The sequence below is a fragment of the Alosa pseudoharengus genome, unplaced genomic scaffold (assembly GCF_046254945.1).
Source record: "Alosa pseudoharengus isolate Yale_2024_CS ecotype anadromous, Long Island Sound unplaced genomic scaffold, YU_APseudo_1.1 YU_APseudo_1.1_scf_17, whole genome shotgun sequence".
Lineage (NCBI taxonomy): Eukaryota > Metazoa > Chordata > Actinopteri > Clupeiformes > Clupeidae > Alosa > Alosa pseudoharengus.
Window position 1 is genome coordinate 38,312,762 of NW_027468640.1, and position 8,170 is coordinate 38,320,931.

The 8,170-nt window shown below is 38.3% G+C and overlaps 1 long non-coding RNA gene across 1 annotated transcript; it reads left to right on the forward strand.

Moving 5' to 3' along the window:
* The first annotated feature begins 982 nt into the window (after positions 1–982).
* LOC143128153 (uncharacterized) lies at positions 983–2,915 on the forward strand. Its single transcript, XR_012987830.1, has 4 exons — positions 983–1,109; positions 1,254–1,313; positions 1,473–1,618; positions 2,091–2,915. It is a non-coding gene; the product is annotated as an uncharacterized LOC143128153 (long non-coding RNA).
* Positions 2,916–8,170: the final 5,255 nt, after the last annotated feature.

An 8,170-nucleotide genomic window follows, 5' to 3' on the forward strand; every position in this document is an offset into this window, starting at 1 on the left:
ATATAGCACGCAAACAGTGAGGCATAAAGACAGTGGTACAAGTGGCTAGTGGACAGACAGTACCAAACATGGAGGGGGTGAAGAGGCAGACAGACTATGCAGAGAAGTCTATCTCTCCTCTTCCCTTAAGTGAGGCATTGAACAGTTCAATGGCCCTGGGGACAAATTACTTTCTCAGTTGTGCAAGGCAGTGAGCGAAGTCTCCAGCTGATCAGGCTCTTCTGCTTAACAATAGTGCTGTGGAGTGGGTGACACTCATTGTCCAGGATGTTGATCAGTTTGTTCAGGGTCCTTTTTTATCAGATAGTAAAGTGATGCACTCCAGTTCAGCTCCCACTACAGAGCCAGCTTTCCTTACCAGCCTGTCAATTCGCCCCACATCCTTCTTCCTTGTGCTTCCTCCCCAGCATACTACTGCATAGAAGAGGACGCTGGCAACAACAGACTGGTAGAACATCCTGAGGAGCTTACTGCACACATTGAAGGACCGCAGCCTCCTCAGGAAGTACAGCCTGCTCTGCCCTTTCTTGTAGAGTGCATCAGTGTTGGCTGACCAGTCCAGTTTATTGTCCAGGTGGAGACCCAGATACTTGTAGGTGCTAACCACCTCCACATTGACCCCATCAATGAGGACTGGTAGCAGAGTGGGCTTAGACCTGCGGAAATCCACCACCATCTCCTTGGTCTTTGAAGTGTTAAGTTGAAGATGATTGAGTTTGCACCATTGCACAAAGTCCTCCACCAGGCTCCTGTACTCCTCCTCCTGCCCGTTCCTGATACACCCCACAATTGCAGTATCATCAGAAAACTGCATGTGGCATGACTCGGTGTTGTAGCAGAAGTCAGATGTGTACAGGGTGAACAGGACTGGAGAGAGCACAGTTCCCTGTGGCGCTCCGGTGCTGCAGATCACAGTGTCAAAACGTTGGATAGGTAATAGTTACACAATTTAATAGGGAATTATTGTCTAATAAACTTTTTTTCGAACAGAAGCCAGCAGGGACTAATGCAGATGAGGTGAAGCGCATAGGGAGTGCGATCCATGGCCAGTCATAATCCTCCTGCTTATGGCACACTTCAAAGAAACACCTGAGGGACTCCTGAGGGATGTTAGTGTGAAATGATTATATTATGAAGTTTTCAAAAATGATATTGATGTTGTTACCAACAACTATAGCTAACCAACAACAGTCTTGAGGTTAGAAATATTAGGCCTACTACACATTTTGAATCCATTTTTCTTTGTCTTTTAGGTGTTGGCAGCAGCTGACAAACACTACAGCTTCCTGACTCTCCAAGACTAATTGTCTTAGGTAGGCTAGTCTATTTTTTTGTAATCAGTTGTAAAGCATTGCAAAGACAGATGCTATGAAGGACACACATCAGTTTAACGATATGTTTATGTGGAAGGCAACAGAATTTATTTGCATGTAAACCATTTGTTTATTTATGTTTTGGTGAATTGCTCACAGCAAGCGTTTGGATGCTGAGCATCGAGTCAGGTGGTTGTGCCTCCACACCCCAACTTCGTGGCTGGAATGGCAGCACTACAACTTCACTACAACTTCAATCTGGTGTACCAGGAGCAAGCATCTTGCACACTGGAATTCATTCAAAGGTAACTATGTGCTTGAAGTAGAATGTGGTTGATCATTATTTTGTAAAGTTTGCTATTATGAACAGAGATTTTATTTTGCTTTAAGTCTACTTACAGTAAATCCCTTTAACATGATTTTTGAGTTTATAAAAAGTGTAAGTTAACACTTTATTTACCCAAATGCTTTATATTATTGCAGAACCAATTCATTGTATAATAATGATAATCCTGTAACTGTTATGACCCTATAATTTTCCCTATATTAGTCATTGCATTGCAGAGCTACTTCCTGGTTCAGCTTGCCTGGACAGCACAACTGAAATGAAATGAATAATAAATACCAGCTTAATTTTTCTGTTGCAGGTTTTCTGTACTTAATCTGAAAAAGGCAAATCAGCTTGATTTGCCCAGCCTGATGTATTTTGCACTCTCTTGTAGAGCAGTTAAGGCACTTTTTCATGAAGTTTATTTTCATGTGATTTTGTGATTTCAGATGCTTCATTGGACTGAACCCCTCCAGTGGGACCAAGACAACAAAGGTAGTAAGCCAAAAAAGCGGGAAGGTACAGGAGAAGAACAGCAACTGCATTAACCCTCTTGTCTCCTCTCTACTCAAGCGGCTGATGGATTTTGAATGGCTTCAATTGTAAGTCATATACAAACGACTTCCTCACAATTTGAACGGACATTGTTCTAATCTTCCAAAGTTTTATTTTATTATTTTTTTAATAAAATGTTTTGATCAGTTATTTTAATCCAGGTCCTGATTTTAAATTGGGTCTTTAACCCGCATGTTGTCTTTTGGTCAAATTTGACCCGTTTTCAAGGTTTCTATAACAGAAATGTTCTTTCAACCAAATTGCCAAAAAGTAACACGAATGGTTCCTCAAAAATAAGTAACAAAAAGGATGAAAGTGCACCCAGAACACAAGGGTTAAAGGAATATTCCATCATTTGGGGAATTACACTCGTTTTCCACCTCCCCTTGAGTTCAACAATTGATTTTTACCTTTTTTCTGTTCATCAAGCCGTTCTCTGAGTCTGGCGATACCACTGGATGAACTGGAGAAAGGTAAATATCAATTGTTTAACTCAAGGGAGATGGAAAATGAGTGTAATTCCCCAATTGATGGAATATCCCTTTAAGATAAATTAAGATTATGACGATTTTTGCTATTGCAAGACCTTGTTGCAACTCCTAATTTGAATTCCAATGAATGTTTAATGAGCTGTTAAGAAAAAGAAAAGTTACCTTCTGAAAATGTACTGTAATGTAACACTGTATTGCGTTTTAATAATAAAATGTCATGATTTTGCAGCTCGGACTCTGGTTTTATTTAACAGTTGAAGAGAATCTAATGCAATTAAAAGCAAGCCTGGTCTTATTAAACACTAATATATGTTTGTTTGTCATGTTTTGCAAATTAAGCTTAAAATTATGAATTATGAATACAGCTATTTAGTGGCAAAAATAGTTGGCAGGTAACTCATGTAATTTGAATTTGATACAAGATAATATTGTAAATTAAAATACAATAAATGGTTGTTTATCATATAAAACAATACATTGTTGTGTTTTATATACGGCAAAAAACTGTAAAACGTATCCAGTAATATGTTGTAATTAATGTTTACAGTAATTAACAAAACTTTTACAGCACTTTATGGGCAACTTTTTTGCCTGTTCTTTACTGTAAATTCTACAGGAAATTTGTTACAGTGTAGTGTGCCGTGAGAGATCATCAGGTGTGCCGCAGAAAATTACCCATATGTCACTAACTGGTCCAGAAAAGCAACTGTTGCATCAAAGAATTTATAACCACAGGCTCTCATTGATTGTATGATTGCACCATTTGTGGTATGCAGGCATTGTACAACGGGGGCCCCATATCCAGTATTCACAGAATAATCACATATCCAGTTCATAACAACAATTAAATTAGATATAGTCACCTACAAATGAAACAGAGGGCGCTTGTTTTATTGAGCAGGTCTTGCATAGAAGCCATAATTAGACATTTAGTAGAAGTGGATTACCTGTGAATGAGTTGTGTTGTATTGTTGGCCGATGAGTGTGAATGATGAGTGATTAGGACCGTGATTTGAATAGATTTATCAGTTTGTTGTTTTGAGAGGACACCTTCTGTGTTGCTTGTGAATCAGTAGAGGAAATAAATCTACCGGATTTTGAACGATATCTCAGCCTTCCGTCTCATAACTTCTCGTCGGCGTTACAATATGTTGTCAAATGTGGTCATTTGAATGTTGATTGTCAGAAACCTTGCCGTATTGAAATGGTAACGTTCAAAGTGACCAAATCTAACATCTCCTATTTTAAACCATCAAAACGGCCAAAAGTCATAGTTCTTTTGATAAAACTGGTATATGTCAAATTAAATAAAACATAAAACATATTGTAATGAGGTTTTTAGTTATCAAAAAACTATTTTTTTTCCCTCCATGTAGGCCTAAATAGTGTTAATTTTTAGTTATCTTCATGTAGTTGATCTACCTTTAACTATGAAATAACATTCATGCCCATTGCTTGAAATATTTATGAGTTTGAGGAGCCCAAAACTTCAGCCTCATCCTTAGGCCTAGTCCACACGTACGAAACCGATCTTTTTTTCCTCCGTCTTCCCTGAAACCGCATCAAGAAAATGTGCGTCCAAACGGATCCATCTCAACACGACTCAACACGTTACTTCATACCCCAGGCCTATAGGTGGCACTGTTTCTTTACAGAAATTGACCAAAACTTGCGCTTTACAAACAGACAGATAGGCTACGACCAAATGGCTAGTGCAAGGAAACCAGAATTGTTTGTGTGGACTGATGGTGAACTGTCAACTGTAGTCAACTGTAAAACTAATAAACTTTATTTTACGGTTTGTAAAGGGTGTAGTCCCGTCCTTTATTTGGCTAATGCAGGTAGGCCTAATCACCTTTACTTTCTTTGGTTGTAGGATAGTCCGTGATTCACATTAGTTTTGGCTATCACTGCAATTAGGCTACTAAACGCAAGGCTTACCCAAGTTCTAGGCTATTCTGTCGCCACATTTATACTATTGCTATAAAACCTTCGTTAACAGTCAATAGCCTACTTTTGCCTGCATCAAATCGCGCATTCGCATTCAGTGTGCTACCATCGGCTTAACATGAGTTCTAAGCGTCTTTGTATGCTTATATCTGATTTCACTCGACTGTGAATGCATGTATGTTGTAAGACATGTAAAATAAATGAATGACACTGGCACTACGCACAAATTAATGTAGCCTAAACTTACACCGCACTTTCCTAATAACTTAAGTTCTCTCGCGTCACTGACAGTAGCTAGAATGCATAAAAAAAACACCGGGAAAAACAGTGTTCAGTCCACCAAGTCATAAGCTATCGGCGCTGCGCAGCACCAGTTGTGATATTTATCTTACAGAGTGTAGGTAATGTCATGTATGAAAACTAGTATTGTTAGGCAATACTATAAGTGCAAGTCCAGGGCAGCTGAGGTGTGGCAATGACATCATTGATACGCAAGCAGGATGTGCGGTTTCGCTGTCTAAACGAATTCAAACGGGCTACGGTTTCAGATTTCTCCACTCTGGGACCAGGTTTCAGAAAAGTGCGGTTTCGGGCAGTGCGTTTACAGGATTAGTTTGGACGCTCGGCCAAGACGAAGCAAAACCTCTGCGTTTAACCTAAAAAGCGTCTCCGTGTGGACAGGCCCTTAGTCTCCATTCATTTACGGGTGTTGAGTAAATTAAGTGTTATGAGTGTACAAGTGTTGCCCCTACCAATATGGCTACCGCGTTTACATGATCCTTCTAATAGAACTCAACGGACAATGCAAATTCATATCTCAATAATTTTTGTGCTTGATAACGATAATTAGTCGATATCCTTTAAAAATGTGTTTTTAAAATTCTGAGTTACTACACACCTCATTATTTATGGATAGCATCATTACGATAATAATCAATAGCCTGTGATTTTTCAACCAACTCAACCAATGCATTGTCACTCTAAGACACATTTCCAATTGCACCCCCACTTGTGTGTGTGGCAATGGCATGGTCTAGCCAGCATTAGCTAAGAAGATAGATAACAGTTTTCCAAGAGAAAGTCTGAAGCTGAAGTTCCTTTCAAACCTTTACTTAGGATTCACTGTAAAACTAAGCACGAAATAAACATTAGTGTGTGCGTGTGACAATGTGGACCCACGAGCATGATCGCTAGTGACTTGCTCTGCTGCAGCCAGGGGCTTCTCCTGCATGCACCTCCTGTTTTAGTGAATGTATGGGGTTTCAATGTGTGATTTTGAGTGAAGAAATGTAAATACTCGATAATATAAATTTGCACATTGTTAAAACAACAATCACGATATTATCATCGACGATACTATATTGCCAAAAGTATTGGATCCCCTGCCTTGACTCGCATGTTCAGAAAATAGAACCCTGACATGTTCACCTACAGTTTCATGAGAATCACCCTCAAGCTTTTTAAAGAGCAGTCTTTCAAAGACAGTTTGAGTATTCTTCAACTACAGACCTAAATAAAAATAGACAAATGTGTATTGCTACTCAGGGATAAAACTGGTTGATTGCCTCCAAGGTATCCTTAAGATGCTTTCATGTCTGATTTTTGGACATGATTTCAATTCTAAAGAGTTACCTTACTACCCCAGATACCACCATTTGCCATCAAACAGCCTGATACCGTTGGACATGGCTCTATTGCTCGTCATTGAAAGCACAAGCTCACCATCTAGTGGTAAGACAGTTGTTACAAGACTACTTGTAAAATGAGAGCTATGGGCCATATTAGGCCCATATTACCACAGCTTTAATGCCCAGTTCCAACAGTCAACAATTTATATAAAGTGAACTTTCAGTCAACACTGCAGAGCCTGCATCCCGCCTCTCCCCTTTCACCAAAAATGAACGAGAATGAACAAAATCCCCAATCTCCAAGCTATCTTTTGACCAAGAATAATCCACAAGGGAATGAGGATATTTGTAAGTAGATAAGCTCCAGTGTAATTTCACCTGCATGTAGAATGATGTAGGATTTAATGCCACACAACCTCTTGTGCAGGCCATGGTTCTTTCCCAACTGGACTATTGCAAATCATTATTAGCTGGCCTACCCGTTTGTGTAGTGAGATTTATATAGATGATTTGGAATCATCTTTAAATAGATGATTTGGAATCATCTTTAATTAGCGAAACAGGACACATGTAACACCTCTGTTAGTTCCATTCGTTTTGGTGAATTTCTTGAGCCATCATTAATATTTGCACAGCAGTTAGAGCAAACTGCACCGCATAATAGATAATATAGAAAGTGGATTATTATTAAATGATATCAGTGACCATCTACCAGTGTTTGTAATCTACAGCTGTGCGCTCAGGTTGGCTGAAAGGAATGAAATGATAGGAAGGAGATTAAGGTTGAAACTCTAAACAAGTTCAGAAATGAATTAAGTGCACAAGACTGGAGAAAGGTTTATGATGCAGAGGAGGTTGATTATGCTTATGATTCCTTCTTGCAAACTTTTTTGATGTTATATGACAGAAGCTGTCCAATTCAGCAAAGCAGAAAACGAGCAAACCGCTCAGATAAACCCTGGGTTACAAAGGGTCTGTTGAATGCCTGTAAAAAAAGAACACCTTATACAGAGAGTTTATTAAGTATAGAAATAAGGATAAAGAAAGGAAGTATAAAATATATAAAAATAAATTAACTGAAATTATGCGAAATTGTAAAAAAGATTATTATAATAAACTACTAGATAAGAATAAAATATAAAGGAAACATGGAAGATATTAAATTCAATTATAAGAAATAAATCGACCAGCTCTGGCTTGCCAGAAGAATTTCTAGACAATGATAAGATTATTAATGATAAAAAGGAGATGGTGGAAGGCTTCAACAAATTTCTTTGTAAATGTGGGCCCCAAACTGGCAGAGCAGATAAACCTTCCGCAAGGGGGAAGTGTATCACATTATTTGGGTAAGAGGAAACCAGACACCATATTTTTGAAGGATACAGATAAAAATGAAATTATTGATATTGTTAATACGTTTAAAAATAAAACATCAACAGACTGGAATGGTGAAATTGATTTGACAATAGTAAAAAAAGTTATTATTAATATAGCAGATCCCTTAGCACATATCTGTAACCTTTCACTTAAAACGGGCTCCTTCCCAACCAAAATGAAAACTGCTAAGGTAATTCCGATCTTCAAAGAAGGTGGAAAAAATCTCTACAATAACTACAGACCAGTTTCCCTGCTCTCCCAGTTTTCCAAAATTTTGGAAAAAATATTTTCTTCTAGGTTGGACAGTTTGAAATTCAGACAAACATGAATTACTCATACAGTAGATAGTCAATATGGTTTTAGGACAAACCGATCAACATCATTGGCACTCATGGACTTAGTAGAAGAACTGACAAGCACAATAGATAACAAAAAGTTTGCAATAGGGGTATTCATTGATCTGAAGAAGGCATTTAACACAATAAACCATGATATATTGCTACACAAACTGGAAAGATGTGGGATCAG